The sequence below is a fragment of the Pterocles gutturalis genome, unplaced genomic scaffold (genome assembly GCF_000699245.1).
Source record: "Pterocles gutturalis isolate BGI_N339 unplaced genomic scaffold, ASM69924v1 scaffold9948, whole genome shotgun sequence".
NCBI classification, from domain to species: Eukaryota; Metazoa; Chordata; class Aves; order Pterocliformes; family Pteroclidae; genus Pterocles; species Pterocles gutturalis.
Window position 1 is genome coordinate 4,681 of NW_010125643.1, and position 16,787 is coordinate 21,467.

Genomic DNA, 16,787 nt, shown 5'->3' on the forward strand with positions numbered 1-16,787 from the left:
GGTTTAGGACAAGAGCAGACATGAAATGAGTTAAGAACTGCCTAACTGACAGATCTCTGAAAGTAATTGTCAATGCAGAATTATTGTCGAAGAGGAGTGTTACTAGAGTTTTCCCTTACGCTATTTATCAGCGACCTGGAAGTATATATAAAACTACTCCTGGTGGCATTTGTAGATGACATTATGGTTGGTGAAATAGCAAAGAATGAGAATCCAGGGCAGCCTGACATAACAAACTGCACCACCTGGCTTGGTCAAACAAAACACATTTTAATGCAATAAGAGGCTAATGCAATAAGATGCTTCTTGCAAACACTGTAGAAAAAACCTGGACAAGGATTGCAGTGCCGACTTTGAGTTGGACCCTCCAATGTGAAAGTGCTGATGTGATCCTTGGCTCTGCAGCCAGGTGACTTGTGGTGCAAGGCACTAGTAAAGTTGAACCCGAGAGGCTGTTTATGGGTCTGACAGCCACATTTGAAAACATATGGTGACAAATTTGGAGAGGGTACAGAAAAGAGCCACAAAAAAAAAAAAATGATTGAGGGCTTGAGCAAATGATTTGCAGAGCAAGCACTGAAGAATTATGTTTAGATATCAGAAATAGAGTCTATTCCAGGGGAAAAATGCCTTGTAGGTGAGGAAATTACATGGTACCAAGGGACCAGAGTTAGGTACTTAATTTCTCAGAGGAGCAAGGCTGGGACCATTCCTCCCTTCAACATTTCCTACAGAACAGTTGAAGTGATCCCTACCCACTGTAAATACAACTAATTTTTAACTCTGTCCACATATGGCAATGGAAAGACCTCAATTAAAGCTTTGGGGTCCACTTTTTTTTTTTTTTTTTTTTTTTTTTTTTTTGGAAACCAAGCTTAACCAAATAAAATAATACTATTTTTTAGCCTAAACCAAGCTGATGACCTGAAGTTGGAGATCAAGTAGATGACCTAGATGGTCCTTTCTGGCTTGGAAATCTTTGAAGAATTGCAGAAGAATCATGTAAATGTCTTTTGAACTTTGACTGTCAGTAATGTATACACAGTGTAGTTCTCACGAAAGGTGCTATCTAATTAATACCGCGCAAAATTTTATTACTCCTTGTTGAAAGTAGCCATCCAATGGCTGAAAAAACACTTCTGTAAAGTGAGGACAAATTATGAATTTTCCTAAGAAATTGATGAATCACTGAATCTAGAGGTTTTTGCTTTGAATGGGTTTGGCTCAGAAAATTTCTCCATCCAAAGATGGATTTCTTGTCTTAGAAAGGGACAAAGCCTGGCCTTCGTAGTAAGATCCCACTGGTGATGTGTGATATCCTCACTTCCATTTCCAACCTGTCCAAATCAAACCAGATACCTCAACCTCGTCTTCCAGATCAGTGCTGCAAGTATGACACAGTTTGCTGTTCTTGGATAAGTCTGCCATTGTATTTGATTGGGCTGCTCTGTTAAGGACAGATAATATTAATTGGATCAGGAATATTTCATTTCTCTTGTCCAAGTATGTTCTCAGTCCCATGGAGAGGGTAATATATTTTATTTCTTAAGAAAAACCACAGAATGCCCTTGTCTTTATTAAAATATGAAATGTACTCCCCCCACCCCCCAAAAAAAACCCCACACCAGCAACCTTCAGAGAATATGCAAATGTCTTCCTCCTTTGCTCTGTATGATTCCAGTGGGCCAGTCACACAGTAGGAAACACAAACCGTGAGATAACGTCAGCAGTCAGAGGCTGTATTTCACAGGTGAGCTGAGGTTGGCCTCCGAAATTATTTGAAGGAAAAAAGTGAGCATGCTCACGTGCTACTAGTAATGTGTAAAATCCTTCAGAAGGCGATGAGTATCATCCATATGGATATCCATCCATGGATAATATCCATACGGAGAATACCCAGTTCTCGGTATTTATGCACCTTCTTTACCTAAAACCTAAGTCACCTTACTTGTTCCTTTCCTCCCAGGGCTTTGCAAAACTTGACACATGGATGCCTTATATGCTTAAATTATTTATTGTTGTTGTGAGACACTTGAAACTTTTGAAGATGGAAACACGAGGAACAATGTGTATCACATTTCAGTCTGAAGCTGTATCTCTATAATAGTTTGCAAACACACATAATATGGGGTGTTTGGCATCGTGTGCGTGAATGAACCTCTGCCAGCCCATGCACAGTGAGAATAAGATCCCACAGGGCCAGAGTGCAATTTTCAACAAGAATTATTGCTGGTATTGAGCCTCTGACATCTGTGTTGGGTCTCATCTAAGGGCCAGCACTTTTTTTGGTGCTGTTGATAGCATCAGGTTGGTCAACGTGCTTGTGGGGTGCTCGAGCCACTGCTGTGGCAAACAGTAGCACACCCAACAGAAAGCAGGTTATATTTATCAGTGCCAGGTCTACAGCAGAGCCTCAGGATACCTAATTCCTCCTTTTCTCTCTTTTTCCCTGTTCGTAATCATCCCCTGACACCCCCCAAGGTGATAACCAGCCTTGGTACAGACATCCCTGAGCCACCTTTGCTCCTCCAACCCAAGGGAAAACCAGGCAAGAAATGCTTCGTCTGCAAAACTGACAGCTGATTGATTCCCCATGCTCCAGGGAATGTGCGGCACAACTTTTTAATTCACACGGGGGTCATCTATCAATGTTTTCTTACCACGGAGTTTCTTTATCAGCAAGTTCAATTGGGGCGCGTGGGGCTGATACAGGTGGGTTTTGCCGCACGAATATAATAGTTGCTTGCCTCTTGCAATGCCACATCTTTTTCTTACCCTTTTTCCTATCAAATGCTTGAATTTTGGAAGGTTTTGGGAATCCTGGTTAAACAGCCATGAAGCATTGCCCTCTGCCGGCAGGTCCCACACCTGGCTGTGAGCATGGGGGTGTCTGGCTGCAAAGGCTGGGAAAAGGATGAAAAACGTAAAGATTTGCAGCTGGCTATTTCGATTTTTTTGGAAAAGAAAGGAGAGAATAGTCAGAAAGAAATCATCAGCACCAAAAGCGTTGCTTTTGTTCATAGAATTTAATACACAAATATGGTCTTATGGGTTTTTTTCTTTTTTTTTTTTTTTTTTTTTTTTTTTTTTTTTTTTTTGGTCTGTTTTCATTTGGTTTTTTGTTTTGTTCTGTTTTTTGGCTTTTGCTTTTTTATTTTTCTTGTTATTGTTTTGGTTTTTGGTTATTTTGGTTATGCTTTAAAATATTAACTGACAAGGTGTTTCTTGCTCCAGCAGCACAACATTGTGTTCATGCAAGTAGCATGTATGATTGAGAATCTCGTGCAGTCCCGTTGTTCATTAGGAGTGAAATGCAGACTTAGCAGCATGGGTGGTAAAAAGTCACTGACAATAGAAAAAAATGGCTTGAGAACAGTATGCAGCCACCTTAGGTGCTAATTTGGCCCTTGATTATTGCAGGATCTGAGCAGCTCATAGTCTTGTAGAAAAATATACTCACAATCTGTAGGACTTGAAGAGGCTCTGGTACAGACAAGGAGGTGAGGCATAAAAAAATTAAAATTATTTACCTTGGGTTGCAATGGGAGCCTTGGACAGGAGGGCTTGAATTCACATTTCTCACACCCTAGACTCTTCTCATCCAGCTCACAGACGAGTTTTCCTTGCTCTGAAGTTTACACCACCTCCATCCAGCTTAAGCTGCGAGGAGTTTAGGTAGCAGGATAAAATTCTAATTTTTTTTCACTTTGACGAAACTCTGCATCTCAAATAAATTATATAATATAGAGCAGAAAACTTCTAGTGAGAGCAAGCTAAAAATATAACATTTTTTTTTCCTTTTTTTTTTTCTCTCTCCATCACAGCTCCTGTTCCCAAATTACACTTGCCTTGCTCGGAGTCTTAGAAAGCTGACACAGAACAAATTGTCCTATGTAAATTGCAAGTTTCCCTTCTGATTGACAGCAATCCACAAAGATGGACTAATTCCAGAGGAAGTCAAGCAAAGACAGTGTCATAACTATTAACCCAATTTTAAAAGATGTTCCAAATCACTGCTGAGTTGCCAGCACGTCCTTCATATAACAACGCATGTAAATCCAAAGTACGGGAGCCAGACAGAGCACACGTGAGCGGGACGTAGTGAGCTACAGGTTGTATGTGTGGAGTTTTGCTACTGCAGCATGTGTTGGGGAGGGACAACCACGTACTTCTCGTTCTCTCCTGAAGACTTTGATCTTGAAGACGTGCAATGGGCAGTCAAGCGTATGACCGGTTACATTCTTTCTGCTGTTTTGGTTGCTGTTGTCCTTAAACCAAAACAAGTCATTAAGGGAGCAAGGACAATTATTTTCTTAAGATTTGTGTAAGGGAAAAGGAGAAGGAATATGGGCTGCTGTAAGATTGGGATTGTCACAAGGCTGATTTATGCCACTCCTTACTGCAGAGCGGTGACTGAGTTTATCAAGGTCTTCGTTCACAAATGATAATAAACCTAATAGCTGCCCACAGCGTAATATTTCTTCTTGCACTACATATGTTCACTTTTGGTCCTTAGATTCTCTTTTTTTTTTTTTTTTTCTTCAGTCTCCATCTGTTCTTTTGCCTTTGAGGTACTTTAGTTACCATGGAAATGACAACATCATCTGGATGGGTGGAGCTCCGTGCAGTGTGAAGTTGGTTTCCTATAGAAAGTAGTTTGCAAGATAGGAGGATGGCTGATAAAAATACAGCATTTTATGTGATAGCTTTTCATATTTTAGGGGTGCAACAGAGAGATACCTGTGTGTGCTTGTGAGAGCACAAGGCACCATGTGCCTGTTCTAGGAGGGGGCACATGTTTTGTGTTTGCTCTGCCAGATGAAATCTTTCACCTGAGTCTTTCATGACTGATTTCTTACAAGCTTGAGCTGCAAGTTGGCTTTTATTTGAGAAGACCCTGTTGTAAGACACTTTCTGAGACCTGTGATTGTCAGATGGGTCAGGCAAGGCGGAGAGTTCTGTCGTGACCCAGCTCATAAAACCACCCTGGGTGGGATGAGCAGGGTTCGCGGAGGTTCTGTATATTCCCTTGGGGCAAATTAAGGTGAGACGACACCGAAGAATTGAATACTGGCTTATAACTTTAATGCATATAATTTTTTAGGGGAAAAGGGAAATGTGGATTATAAGATGTGGAATGTAACAGAATTACAAAAGGAAAACAAATTACTTGGTAAAGACAATTCATTACAACACTACCACCTGCCAACAACACCAAATCTTACAGCAATGTGATAACGTCAGCATAATTTCCAGCAATACTGAGAAACCCACAACCACTCATAAAACTTGCAATCACTTAACCCGCAATTGCTCACAAAGCTTGCAATCACTTAGCCAACACCCACTCATAAAACTTGCAATTACTTATCAGTACCAAAATGAACAATCTATGGAAAACCTGCTAAAAAAGCCCCAAAAGGAGCTGGCATAAAACTTATAAGGTGTTGCCATGTGTGCCAGAGAGAGAGAGATCAAGAGATGCTTGAAGAGAAAAAGAAAGAAAAAGGAGAGAAGAGAGAGAAAGGTTTTCACCACTCTTTGGATCTTTGGAGATAAGCATCAACATCTTGGGGGCGGGGGTTTTGATCAGTCTGTCAGCATCTCAGGAGTCCTCAGGTGGTTGTCACAAACAACCTTCTCTTTGTTTATTCACCTTTTATAGACAAAAGTTCTCAGGTCTCTGCCTAACTTTCTTCAATTAGCATAGGAAGCAGGAAGTGTCTCCCCAATTAGCATAGGAAGTGGAGAGGAGTGTCTCCTTAATTAGCATGGGGAGAACCATCTTGGGCATGTGCAAGAGGGGGAAGGGTAGCATTAACCCTTTCAACCAATGGAGCTGGAGGTTGTGTGGACCCTGTATTAGGTTAACTTCGAGCTAGAGGCAGTGGGCTTATTCAACAAGGGTTTGCTACTTTGTTGTAAAAGCAAGACTAGGTCCTTTGTCAGTGAAGGGAGGAAAGCCTTCAGAGCATTGTTCACTTCTTCCTATCAGCAAGGGATAGGACTAGGAGTCTACAACCGAAATGCTTTGAGACATCACAAGGCCTTACCTCATCAGGGCCTTGACAAGCAGATGCAGTTTTCTTGTAAAACTGCATGAATAGTCCGTTACACCACCCTGTGGCTCAAACATTCATGTTGTAGGCTCAGTTTTCATTTCTTGGTGAAGGTGTTGTATAGTCATCCAGTGGCTGATCAGTACACCACCCTGTGTCTTGAACGTTTGTCTGTGGTGTATCATCACCTTCTCCTTCTTCTCCTTCTTTTCCTTCTTCTCCTTCTTCTCCTTCTTCTTTCTTCTTCTTCTTCTTCTTCTTCCTCTTCTTTTTCTTCTTCTTCTTCTTCTTCTTCTTCTTCTTCTTCTTCCTCTTCTTTTTCTTCTTCTTCTTCTTCTTCTTTATTCTTCTCTTCTTCTTCTTCTTTCTTCTTCTCTTCTTCTTCTTCTTCTTGTTCTTCCTGGTGGTGATTTTAACATATTGGATAGAGGGAGAGAAAAGAGAAGAACAGGAGGAAATGGCACAGATAGTCATACAACGAACAATAGCTACACCAATCATTAAAAATATGTAATCAATAAGCAGTGTTAATCTCATTTTCATTAACCATGCCCACCATCCCGTGAGTCCTAAGGACTGTAGGATGGAATGGAATTAAGAGCTTGGAGCCCAACCATTAAACCAGTCTTTCGGCTGCATGGGTTGGAATAGTTCCGCTGCTTGATGGGTTATCTGCTTCATTTTCTCTTGGGCTACCTCTGTCGAGTTGTATGGTGATACTGCATTCTCCTTCTGTGATAGTACAGCAGAAGGGAAGACCCATTCAATATCTTTAAAGCTGAAATAGCAATTTAAGACCAGACTGAGGAACTTTTTTAACCCACAGGATAGAACGTGTAGTTACACACAGAAGAATATCGAGGAGGTAGGAAATGGCAGCTAGTATAGCTATAACTCAGGGTTTTTTTCCCTTTTTCATTTTATAAAGAAACCCCCCACAGTATAGCTTATCTTTATATAACCATAGTTATAACAATATATAATGAATTTAGGTAGAAAAAGGGTAACAAAATGGCAAAGCAAGAAAAACTGTTGGTTCTGGACACCTTGGCAACACAAACTGACATCCTGTTATTGCCAGGGAAGAGGAGACATTGAGGGCCAGCAGACTTATCAAGACCATGGTGACAGCCTGTGACCACCCAACAATCCATGGAGTGGTCACATAAACCATCAGAGAATGTGGAGATGGAACAACAGAAAGATGACATGCTGTTGCCATGGTGCTGGACCAGATTGACTTGCCTTTTATCGACCTGCCACCAACGATCCCTGGACTCCTGGACTATCAATCAATGCCTGGAACATCCAGACTTCGTTGGTGGTGACTATTCTTACAACCCTATCTCGAACACTTGCTTAATTTCCATCTTTCCTTCTCATTCTGTCCTATCACTACACTCTCTCAATTTTTTTGATAATAAAACTAGGTTTAGTTGCACGGCATTTGACCTTGTTTATGTCTTCATTTAATCTCTCAGGACTGAAAAGAAACCTCCTCCATCTTCAGATCAGGACAGCATATATCTTGGAGAGGTGGCATTAGTAATGTCGAAAACAAACAAAAACCAAAAGAATAAGCTAAGAATTATCAGACTAAAACCATCCATTCTATTATCCATTCTACAGTTGACAACAGGTAATTCATTTATTATAGCAAAATGTTATATTACAATAGCAGTAAAAATTTCTGAAGGAAGCATTGACTCAGACTTCTGAAGAGAAGGTTATTTCTGGTGGTCAAACCGGTTAAAAGAAACTGAAAGAAATTCCGATTCTATCGAATCAGTGGTTAAAGCTTTCACAGTGTCCTTTGTCTCCTCTGTTCCAGGAAGTAGAAGGCAGTGGGTTTTGGGCATCCATTTTTTCCCCAGTGACCATTTACCTTTGCTATGGCATCAGGAAGCCATGCAGACCATCCAGGATCGTGAGGTTATAGGATACTGTTTAAAAGGCCATTTGTTTTTTCTACTGTCCCGTTAGCTTGGGGATAGTAGGGGACATGTACTACCCACATGGCATTGGAACAGGCTGCCCAGGGAAGTGGTGAAGTCACCATCCCTAGAGGTGTTCAAGAAATGTGTAGATGTGGTGCTTAGGGACATGGTTTAATGGGTTAGTTGGTGCTGGGTTGACAGTTGGACTTGGTGATCCTTGAGGTCTTTTCCAACCTTAATGATTCTATGATTCTATGATTCACTGTATTCCCTCAGCCTTAGCCCATTCCTGACCCAACCCCGGGAGGAGCCAGGCGGGGCAGCCCCGCAGCCCCTCGCACTCTCCTTGGCGATGGCTCGCATGTGCACTGACCTTGCCTGCTGATGCAACTATTGGAGTCTGCAAGCAGCAGCAGTGGGAGCAGATCAGCTGGCCCCCAGAACGTGCAGCACGCCACCGCTGCCGCCACCACCACCGGCCGCGGAGCCCCGGGCACGGGGATCAGAGGGGCTCCTCCAGCACCAGCGCTGCCCGCAAACAGTGGTGGCCTGCAACTAGCGCACTCCGATGCTGCGGGGAAATACACCCCGATCCATTTGCCAGCATGATGGAGCACTGTCAGAATGGTTGCATGGCTGGAGGATATTCAGGAGAGACAGCAGAGCATGTGACTGGATCTTTCAAAGCTTCAGACTTGATTATCACCCCAGCTACAACTTTCAAGGAAAAACCAGACCCCAGTGGTTTAGTATTTGGAACAGTGTTCACCGATAATATGCTGACAATTGAATGGTCCTTGGCTTCAGGATGGGAGAAACCTTGTATTAAGGCTCTTGAGAACCTTTCATGGCATCCAGCCTCCTCGGCTCTGCACTATGCTGTAGAATTGTTTGAAGGAATGAAGGCTTACCAAGGAGCGGATGGCAAAATCCGCCTGTTCCGGCCAACTCTCAACATGGAGAGAATGGTGTGATCAGCAAGGTGAGCAAGTCTGCCATGTTTTAACCAGAATGAGCTGTTACAGTGCGTCCGGAAGCTTGTGGAAGTGGAAAAGGAGTGGGTCCCATACTCAACAGCTGCCAGCCTGTATATCCATCCTACCTTAATTGGAACTGAGCCTTCCCTTGGAGCGAAGAAGCCAACTAAAGCCCTACTGTATGTCATACTGAGCCCTGTGGGCCCTTACTTTGCAAGTGGAACCTTTAATCCAATATCCCTATGGGCAGATCTGAAACATGTGAGAGCCTGGAAAGGAGGAACAGGGAACTGCAAAGTGGGAGGGAATTATGGTTTTTCTATTTATGCCCAGCAAGAAGCCCAGGAGTTAGGCTACCAGCAGGTTTTGTGGCTCTATGAAGAAGATCACCAAATAACTGAAGTTGGAACAATGAATCTGTTTCTCTACTGGATAAATGAAGATGGAGAAGATGAACTGGCAACCCCACCTTTAGATGGCATCATCCTTCCAGGAGTGACAAGACAAAGCATTTTGGAACTGGCACACAACTGGGGGGATTTTAAGGTCTCTGAGAGATACATCACCATAAGTGACCTGACAGCTGCCTTGGAAGAGAACAGAGTAAAGGAGATGTTTGGTGCTGGAACAGCTTGCATTGTATGTCCTGTCTCTAAAATTTCATATAAGGGCAAGCATTTGCACATTCCAACCATGGAGAATGGACCTCAGTTAGCAACCCGTTTCCTGAATAAGCTGAGTAATATCCAGTATGGAAGAGAAGACAGCGATTGGGCCATGCTAGTGTTTTCTCCCCAGGATGATTGTTCCCACAATCTGGTGAATGTGAACACGGTCATTTTGATTTCTACTGTAATCCTGTTAGTAACCTGTCTTCTTGGTAGAGGTGCTAGATGTCAGCAATAGAACTGATGAATTTCTTACTGCCTCCTTGTGTCTTATGTGCAGACTGAAAACTTGTAAAATGCTCTTCAGCTTGTTTGGTTTAAACTGCCATCCCCAACAGAGCACGTTGTCACATAACAAAGATGTTGCCTGTTGGTTGGCTACAGGGTTCTGTTGACATTATTCTGCCTTTTGCTCTGTCTTCAGAAAACAGTTAAGTTTAGCCATATGCTCTTTCCTTTCAGATGTTCCTTGTATGGGAGATTCCTGAGTTTGCATAGCCCTCTAGATCCTCTAATGCACACTCTGTCAAGTAACAGCTCTGTCTTTTAGGCTAAAATTCCCCAAGCTGATCTATCCTGCAGTAGGCTCCCTGTTGGGCTATTGCCTTTCACCCCATGGGGATACGCTGTGGCTGCTTGGGTAGTGCATACCTCTCCAGTAGCTGAATACATCCTTCCATACATGATTTACAGGGCTGTGCCAGGCCCTGCTGAGACAAGAATCACCCTTCGTCTGGCCTAGCACAGAGCTGGGCACTATAGACACAGCATTACCTTCTGAGTGAATGTCTAGAACATCAGGTTAGACAACTGTGGCTGGGGAAGGTTGACCACTCTTCAGAGGAAAGGGGTTTCAGCCACCATTGGCTTCAAGACTCCAAAAGGTTCTTCCAAAATGACTGGTTGATGCCGCATGATTCCTTCAGCCTCCTGCAGGGCTAGATTGACTACAAAAAGATGTTTCTCCAGAGTTTTTCTGCATGTTTAAAACTATGTGAATAAAATCCAATGGGGCAGGTCAGACCCTCCAGCCCACACTGACACATATGTACGGATGCTCCATGAATTGCAAAAGCCCATTCCATTTGAAGTGGGTCTGTTGGGTGTATGAGGCCCAAAGTTTGGTGTGCTACTGTCTCAAAACATAAGGGTTTTAATGCTTCCTCATGGATAGGGCTCCATTCCCAGGTAGCTCTTTTACGACTCACATCACGTAAGGGACAAGCTGTGGTGGAAAAATCTGAAATATGTTTACTTCAGAATGCCTAATGCATTGTGCAGTTCTTTTTTATTGTCTGGTATCTTTTTTTGGTCGAAGGTGGTTAATGTTTCAGGGCGAATACACACTGCTCCTGCTCTCCATCATATGCCCAAAAACTCTACCTAAGGGGAGGGGAGTTGTACCTTTTCTGTTGGAATGTGAGGTCCCAAACCTTCCAGGTAAGTAATTATTTTCATTTGGGTTTGTCCCACTGCAGTGATACTGGATCCCCCCACCAATATATCGCTGATATATTGGCAGGTTTTAACTGTCTCTTTGGGGGCAATTTCTGCTAATGCTTGGGCCATGACATGATGTGCCAAGGTATGTGCAAGTGCCCATATCCTTACCATGTGAAGGCAAACTTGCCTCGATTGCTTTCCTGTATAGTAACCGTGAAAAACATACCTTTCACATCAATTGTGGATAAAATCTGGAATGATAGGATGAGGAGTAATGGTTTTAAGCTGAAAGAGGGGAGATTTAGATGAGATATTAGGAAGAAATATTTTCCTGTGAGGGTGGTGAGGCAGTGGCCCAGGTTGCCCAGAGAAGCTGTGGATGCCCCATCCCTGGAGGGGTTCAAGGCCAGGCTGGATGAGGCTTTGAGCAACCTGGGCTAGTGGGAGGTGTCCCTGCCCATGGCAGGGGGGTTGGAACTCAGTGATCTTTAAGGTCATTTCCTACCTAAACTATTCTATGGTTCTATGACTTAATTTAGCGGGTGGTTGTCACGTGGGTTTGTTGTCTGGTTAGGTGTGTGGAATTGCCTCCTTGGTCTCTGGGAGGTGTCTTGTGCCTTCAACAAGTCACAGGACAAATGATCCATGATCAATATGATCCAGAGAGCACAAGTCTAGATGGACTTCACACATTTCATTTCAACAAATCTGGCAAATCCAGGTCAGAGCCCTTGTTTTACCAAATTGGACCTTATTTCAGTAGTCACCCCATGGACTTTAGCACCGTCTCAGAAGCTATTATTTGCTCCTGCAGCACCTGGCAATATTGATTATACAGCCTTGTGGAAATGAAGGTATTTTAGGTGAATAATGTTTTTTGGCAAAGGATATTAAGAGAAGGGCCAGTTATGTCAAAAAAGATGAGAACTTGGCCCATGAAACAATATTAAGGCCTGTATGCTCTCCAAAATGCTTTTAGGATAGTTTATATATTCAGGGGATGTCTCTTAAAGAACCTGAAGTGCTTTCTGTCTAATCAAGATATGTCACATAAAGGGTTTTAATGCATTTCCCACTGAGACCAAAGGAACAGGAAAGTGCTAATTCATCAGAGCATATCCAAACATGGGTTTCTGACAGAGTTTCTCAGAAACAGGCAGGTCTGGCTGGCTGGGACAGCATTCAACTCTTAGCAAGTTTGGTGGCGAGGGGGTGAGGATCCCACAAAACAGCAGGGAGTCCCATGCAAAATCCACAAGGGTGACTTTGGTCAATGCTTAGAGTCTGCCAAAGAGAGGAGTCTAAGGTCAAATCCTTGGACCTTCTATCCTAAGCTTACTTTGTCACGTGGCTAGAGGGACAGTATTTGTTTATTTCTATTATGATTATTTTTAGGTGCTCTAACTCCAGTTGCAGCCACTTCTTACCGCAACAATCCTTTCAAGAAACAAACTTCCCAGCAACACTGGAAATCTTTCCTGTGGAAAAAAAACACAATCAAACAAACCAAACTACCCCAAAAAACCCGACAAAAAACCAGCAGTAGGAATATTTCTCAAAGGCACGTTCCAGCAATAAATATTGTCATTCTGAGAAAGCTCAGAAACTGGTGGTGGTGCTGGCGCTTTTGCAGAAATTCAGATTAGTCCACCTCTTGGTCCAGCATGGATGGCAAACTTCAGGGCCAGGGAACCCTCAGCAGTCTCCCTTGATTTCTTTTATTGTGCCTTGGCCATGGAGACCTGGAGCATTTGTGTGTCAGGCACCATTCTGGCTAAAACACGACCAGTTGCACTAGTGAACTCCAGAGCAAAGAGCACGACCTATTATAATCGGTGCCAAGAGCTTTTAGCTGGGTGACATGAAGGGAGCACAGAAAACAGACTCATCAGGAGAAAGCAAGGCCCTGGGGTAAAAAAAAAAAAAAAAAAAAAAAAAAAAAAAAAAAAAAAAAAAAGGTGGTTTCAGCCCTCTTAGAGATGGGGATGTCTGAAGTGATACCTCTGCAAAGGTGGCTGACAGCTTCCTGCGTTGCAGTGTCGGGCTCTTGGTGTGACAAATTGCTTAGTAAGCCAGTAGCTGCTCCCAGCATCAGTTCGTCTCCAGAGCATTTTCTGTCTGAGCCCTATGTGGAGTGTGTTGCAGTTATAGAAAAATAGGTCTTAGAGGGACCAAGAGAGGTCACCACCACCACCTCCGCCACCCGCTGACACAGAAAATGCCAGATCTGAGAGGACAGCTTTGAAACCTCTGGGGCAGACACAGGCAGGAGCAAAAAACAAAAACCAACCAAACAAACAAAAAAACCCAACCCTTTTCTGCTATAATATGACCAGCTAAGAGCAGGTGGGGATTTAGCAGTGGATAGCCTCCAGGCATCTCAAGTGGTGCATTTCGACAGTTTTTGACACTTGACTTTCTTTTCATAGAATCACAGAATGGTTTGGATTGGAAGGGACCTTAAGGTCATCGAGTTCCAACCCTCCTGCCATGGGCAGGGACACCTCCCACTAGCCCAGGTTGCTCAAAGCCTCATCCAGCCTGGCCTTGAACCCCTCCAGGGATGGGGCATCCACAGCTTCTCTGGGCAACCTGGGCCAGTGCCTCACCACCCTCTCAGGAAAACATTTCTTCTTAATATCTCATCTAAATCTCCCCTCTCTCAGCTTAAAACCATTACCCCTCATCCTATCCCTACAATCCCTGATCAAGAGTGCCTCCCCATCTCTCCTGTAGCCACCTTTAAGTACTGGAAGGCTGCTCAACTCCAACTCTCTCATCCTGTCTTTGCAGGGGAGGTGCTTCAACCCTCTGACCATCTTTGTGCCCTCCTCTGCGAGTTCTCGCTCAAACTTGAAGAAGAACTTGCTAGGGTTGCTTCAGAGGTCCTCAATCACTTTTCCTAGGGGTCAATTTTCCTGAGTTCTCTTTGGTAGGTCACAGAATCTGCTGTCGAGTCCTTTGTCAGGGTGGTTGGCCACCCCATGTGGCCTTTACCTGTGGCAATGCTCCTCAGCATGGCTCCTCCAAGCAAAGGGAGGAGGTATTCCTCATCCAGGAGCTCAGCAATCTCCAGCCCAACATACACATGATCCAGATCCAAAGAGATACCAGGTATGAGAAGACATGGACTAGACCTTCATGTACAAATGTGGTTTTCTTACATTAAACATAAGTTTGCTACAACCTAAATTCTAGTTTTCTCCTTCCCTTGAGAGGATTCACAGTGGAAATCCAGCCTAACTGAAGTTAATCCAAGTGCATAGCCCAAAACTGAGATTCTTTATTCTGATCTGCTGTCCAGTTGAAACCACAGTGGGGTAAGCAGATCCCTTATTTCACAACAGGTCTTCCCCTCACACTTTATAAGAGGCATTTTACAGCGCAGACAGAAGAAAAGAAGAAAAATAGGACTTGATTTTTTTTCTAACTTGGACCACTGTACAGATATGTACTGTAAAAGGTTAGAAACTTGGGATTTTGTCTTCAATGTATCTGTTTTTGATGAACTATTTCTTTTCTACGTTTGGATTGCAGCTTTGTGAACAATGAGCTTCTTGATCTGCTAGCCAAACCTCTCAAAATAATACAAATGTTTTTCTTTGAGGTTATTCAGCTGTTAATTCTTTTCTTGCTCTTTTTCCCACCAAAATGGTAAACTGGGAGGAAAAATTAGGTTGAATTAAACCTGCTCCTTTTTTTTGTTATCATTTCTTAATTTTAGATAGATATGGGAAATAGAGAATGTGAAAATAAGATATTTTGACTTGAAGAGATAAGCCTTTTCTGACCAAAGCAATCAAAGCAAATAAATGAGTGAAATATGAATTCACACATAGTTTCATTAGATATGAATCTATTTTTTTTGTTTGTTTTAGGGTTTTTTGGGGGAAGTACATATTAGTTTGCAAAATGTCACCAGGATCTGATTAGGATCAAGATGTTAAACTGGCATTGAAAACCAGAGTGGAGGGTTTGGTACGTGGGCTTCATGTGTTCAGGGTTTCTTCACCCCTGCAGGAAGTGGGGAGAAGTGGTTTGTACCAGCTGCACCCTGCACATTGTTTCCTTATTCATCACCAAATGCCAGGAGCTGCAGTAATCCATCCTGGAAGTGACAAACGTATGATACCATGCGGCCTGATCCTGTGGGAGGAAGGGTGGAATTTCCTATGGGTGCAGATGCCTCAAGAAAAAGGACTTTTTTTTAAGCCTAGCTGTCCCAGGTTAGTGACGAATGGACCACAATTTCAAGGCTTTGCACCATTTCATGAGTCTTGCTTTGCTAGTCATTTCTATTGTTTTTATTGTGAATATTTCTCTATTGATTGCAAAGGGACCGTTGTGGATTTGGACTGTGGTAGGGATCTTTCCCACATATGAAAGACTAGGATTTTTTTTTCCTTAATTTACTAATTAGGTATTCTCTGCATCTGTTACTTGTACCCTCGTTTCTCACAATCCTATATCTGTCAGAATATACTCTGACCTTTAGCCACAGAAAAAAGATAAACTTATAACAGGATTTAAAATGAAAATGTGTACTCATTTGATGAAAGCTTTTGGAATGGCAGCCACCCTCTTAAGGGCAGGATTAAGGTTACAAAGGCAGAAATAACATTATTGTTTCCTGATCTGGTGAGTGTTGGACAGTCCAGCCTCCAGGTTATCTCACATCCTTTATGATTTATCCATAACAATGAATCAAATGCAAAAAAACTTGTTTGCTGGAGTTCTTTAACAGATGTTCCTAGACCAGAGACGTTGAATGATTTCCATGTCATACACCAGCATCTCCTCTCCTTCCTCACACCCCTTCTCAACACCCAGGGCTGAGATATTTGGAGCAGAAGCAGAGCCATACCAATCATCTCTGAGATCCTGCTCGTGGACACAGCCGTGAAAACTGGAGTAGCTCTGGATTTGCTGCTGTGCATCCACATAGAGTCACATGCAATTACACCAATCTATGAGTGTTTAATGACATGCTGTTGCTAAATTCATGTCTGGGGAAAACCTTGACGAATTGCGTTCCACCTCCCACCCCCGTATGGTGCACCTGATGAAGGGCTGGAGCATTTCCCATACAAGGACAGGCTGAGAGAGTTGGGGTTGTTCAGCCTGGAGAAGAGAAGGCTCCAGGGAGACCTTACAGCAGCCTTCCAGTGCTGAAAGGGGGCTACAGGAGAGATGGGGAGGGACTCTTCAGCAGCGAGTGTAGGGATAGGATGAGGGGTAATGGTTTTAAGCTGAAAGAGGGAACATTGGATTAGATTCCTAATAAGGAAGAAATGTTTCCCTGTGAGGATGGTGAGGCAGTGGCTCAGGTTGCCCAGAGAAGCTGTGGATGCCCCATCCCTGGAGGGGTTCAAGGCCAGGCTGGATGAGGCTTTGAGCAACCTGGGCTAGTGGGAGGTGTCCCTGCCCATGGCAGGGCATAGGAAATAGATGGCCTTTAAGGTCCCTTCCAACCCAAACCATTCTGTCATCTAGTTCCCCAGGAACACTGCATCCTTTGGTTTGAATTATGGATAGTCTTTCTGGCTCATCTTTTTTCCAGGTGCCTGGCATCCAATATCTAACATTCTTTTATTTGTTCTTCCTCTTCTTTTAAACTTTCTCTTGCTCTCACAGGAGCACCTGCAGTATATAAAACCACAACAAAAACACCTAATCTAATCTGACATTCTCACTCACAAAGTT

General features: G+C 43.2%; 1 pseudogene; it reads left to right on the forward strand.

Annotated features, from left to right (window-relative positions):
• Positions 1 to 8,601: 8,601 nt before the first annotated feature.
• On the forward strand, positions 8,602 to 9,895 carry LOC104459855 (annotated as a pseudogene).
• The last annotated feature ends 6,892 nt before the right edge of the window (positions 9,896 to 16,787 follow it).